The sequence below is a fragment of the Protobothrops mucrosquamatus genome, unplaced genomic scaffold (assembly GCF_001527695.2).
Source record: "Protobothrops mucrosquamatus isolate PMUCROS unplaced genomic scaffold, P.Mucros_1.0 scaffold8414, whole genome shotgun sequence".
NCBI lineage: Eukaryota > Metazoa > Chordata > Lepidosauria > Squamata > Viperidae > Protobothrops > Protobothrops mucrosquamatus.
Window position 1 is genome coordinate 3,986 of NW_015394210.1, and position 3,976 is coordinate 7,961.

Below are 3,976 nucleotides of genomic sequence, written 5' to 3' on the forward strand. Positions count from 1 at the left end.
CAAAGACAAAATGTCAAAAAAAAATTAGAAACAGTTTTATTTATTTTGCCGCTTAACCACTCTCAAAACTTGGTAAACGTTATTAGGAAACACTGTATTAATGGTCCTGCATTTTAGTACCATGTGAGGAAAACATAAAAAAGGTTTGAAAAACAAGCTACTTCATCAGGCCTCTTGACAAGAATACATACCTGAATCATTTTTTCAGGTGAGAAATTATCTGAAATTATTAGCCCACAGAAAGTACCAAAGGTTTGCCCAATTTGAAACAAGCTGCTATATCTTTGCAAGAAACTAACTGCCATTTGATTACATTTCAAAGTACTGAATTTTTAAATATGCTTTGTAGAAACTGAAAGAAAATATAGAGATTGAAGGGATCTGAAAATTGAGGGGGGGGGGAAGGGGCAGGCACAGGAAATACAAACAAAAAACAGTGATGAAAAGAACCAAGATATAAACATTTTCCAGCATTTTTCACAAATCAGCTTTAATAATTAATTAAACTAGAAAAATGTGGGATAGACAGTGTCACCACCAGATGGATTGTAAAAATGTAGGTATTGCAAACTTTGAGAAATCTTTTGTTAGCTTTGTAAAAGGAATGCTGGGTCATACTGGCTTTTGATCACATCCAGAGTAACTTATAAGTTATCTGAGCACCATAAAAGTTCTGCAAGCAGCAGGCTCCAGCAATAGCGAGGTGTTACTATATTGGCAAAGATTTATTTCATCAGTGCAACTGAGACAACATTTCTTCCCTCTATGGGGAAAACCAAACTGTTAAAGCTGATTCTTTTATTTCAGTGGGGTTTAGAGGTAGAACACATTATAATAATCCTTCAACAATTTATCAAAAATTTCATATTTAACTTTTAACAGGAGTTTAATATACACAAACTTCATATCACATCACATCATTCTGGAACTTGAATTCCTCTGACACCATCTGCCTTATTCCAGAAGTGATATACTGAATGGATATCAGTCCCTAAGATTTCATTTCATTTCATGTTGTATAACAAACTAGCTTTCATTCATCTAATGAAAAGGAAACGTGGAAAAATATCATTGCGGATTTGTCTTGGTGTAGAACTGAGGCTTCTTCATTCAGCCTCAAATAAAAGGATTAACTTCCTGACATGGTGTAATGATCTCCATGGCCACAGTTCATTGTAATACTTTTCTACCATTCCAATTTTTTTTAAAGATAACACTCTACTTCAGCTATGCCAAAACTATTTAGGTGCCACCTTTATGATGTCAATAAGAAAATATTACAAGACTTTGCAAATGAAGCAGCTGAAAATAACGTTCGTGAGTTTCAATTTTATATTTCCACATATAAATCAAAACTGCCTTTATCAATAATTAAGCATTAATAATTAACATGTGCAAACATCAAAATACTTTATAGAATTGTTAATCTGTCCAGTTCCTCATTCTTCTGCCTGCCTATTTTGCTGTTTCTCTTCTTTAGTTAGTTAATAGCTAAGCCTCCGTCATCTCTGACATGCAACTAAATTCCCCAATGTGATTTTCAAAGAATGTGACTTTTATGGAGATTTTTGTTTTATTTATTGCTCTAATTTAAGACATTCATTTCATTTTGTTCCCCCTCAAAATATGTTTATATCTTACAGAAGGGTTTTGTTACAAATCTATTGAACTTTTGCTATTATGAGTAAACCTTTGATATTGGAATATCTTTCTCACATCCGGTTATGAACTTAGCCATAAAATGTGTTATTCATTTATGGTGGGGAAGTTTTGATAATGGAGAGATTTAGTATTAGTTAAAAAAAGAGCCACGTATTACACATAGCAGACTTTAAAAAGCCTTTATAAATATTACATTTTTGTTCCACTATTCCAGTCATGGATTTTTAGTATTCACTATAATTCTACAAAATACTACTCATCGCCCTAAACACTGAAGTTCATTGTGATTGGCACATGGAAAACAGACATATTTAAGTTGATTGCAATAAAAGTGCTTGATTAGATTCAATAGATTTACTGTAACGCTATGCTTGCTATTCCAGGGTAACATTATTCTGTTCATTGACCCTTATTATCTTATTTGACTTTAGGGATATATTTTTTTGAGAACTATTTATTTTTATTGCAAACTGTTCTGAATCCATTTTGACAATTATATCAGAAAGCCAGTGCATAAATAAAAGCATAACACTATTAACTATAGCTGGTTCTGAGAAGCCAGCTACACATTACACTTAATATGCGCTGTTTAACTATGCCTTTGTTTCCTTGATTAATTAGTTACAGGGATACCAAACGGAATGACTATTGTAAAGGCATTACATTGCAAGGCAAGGTTACTTCATTCCACAGCTATCTTTGGAATGGAATGGGAATGTCCTCTGCCACCTCATGTGCAACCAAGAGCTTCAGAAAATAAGTTCCCACTGGTACCAATCATGGAAAGCCAGACAAAAAATTTGCCTAGTAATAGAAACAAAAATCCTGGGTCTGTACTGTACCTCCAGCAAGAAGTCATATGACTGAAGATTTTATCAAATAAATAAGCTTTCTGAACACAGTTCAGACAATTTTAGACAATTTTAGACAGTTAAGCCTGAGAATCTGGAAATCTGCAGAGTTAGCAACACTAAACTGGACGATGAGACTCAGTATTAGACGTATGGCCAATCTACAAAAGTTTCAAAGATGCTCTCCAGGGATGTGCTTCCTGGGTAATTGAGGCAATTCCTGTTAGGGAGGCTAAGAGGAGGCTTTTTGCCTAGGTTAAGAATAGTGACCCAAAGGATTTATTTAATTAAGAAAATTTATATGGCTGCCCAAGTCACTCCAGGTAGCTTACATGGATAAAAACCTAATACAAAAATAAAAAGCAATAAACTCCCACCCCACCCCCCGGCAACAACAACCAATCAAATAAGCCACTTGATGGGTTTCATCCCACTCTGGTTCCCAGGCCTGTCTGTTGGCAAAACCAGGTCTTCAGGGCCTTGCAAACAGGTGTCAAAGGAGAAGGGGGGCACTCTCATCTCTGCAGGAGATGACGTTCCATAAGGAGGGAGCCACACAGAGAAGGCCTTTCTTCTTGGTCCCACTAGATGTTCCTCCTTAGGAGAAGAGACCGGTAGCATTCCCTATCTCCCTCTTCTGGTGGGTCAGGTAGATGGATAGGGAACAAAGGATATTAAGGGAAGATTTAAAAAGGAAAGGGGGCAAGAAATTATGTGGATTTGGACATTGGGCCAGAACCCAGTAATCCTGCTTTAATAGAGGAACTAATGCAGGGGTCCCCAACCTCCGGTCCATGGACCAGTACTGGACTGCAGCATGCCAGCAACTGGTCCGCACAAACAAGCAAAGCCCCATCTGTGAGATGCAGGCAGAACACAAAACCACACACTTTCTGGTCTGTGGAAAAACCTCTCTCCACGGAACCGGTCCTTGGTGCCCAAAAGGTTGAGGACCTCTGATCTAATGAACAAAGCAGTTGTACTAGTGGTCAGAAACACATAGACACTTAATGATGTCTCAGTGGTTTTTCTTCCAATTAGTTGTTGAAATAAATATTATATGAAACAAAACATAAGATTCACTTATGGTCTATTTGGCTGGTGGTATTTCTAATCCTCCCTTTTGCCTATAGTAGAGGTGGAAAATTCTTCAAGCAGAGACACTGTATTTTTTTTTTTAAGTGCATCCTTCCAAGGGATGTAAAGGATCTGATGACATAATACACCATGTAGGCAGGACTCACATTTTTGCCCATTTAATGCTTTTTGTTGTGTTCTTTGTATTCCCCCCCCCCTTAATCCCCTATGCATATCCTGATCACCCATTAAGGGTGATTGCCTTTCACCATTGATCGCCCATTAAGGGTGATTGCCCTTCTCCATCTGCATACAGTTTCATGCCCGTTGCTGGTTGGCTAACTAGCAACAGGGTCTTGCCAGCCAATGGAATTGTGTGATTACAA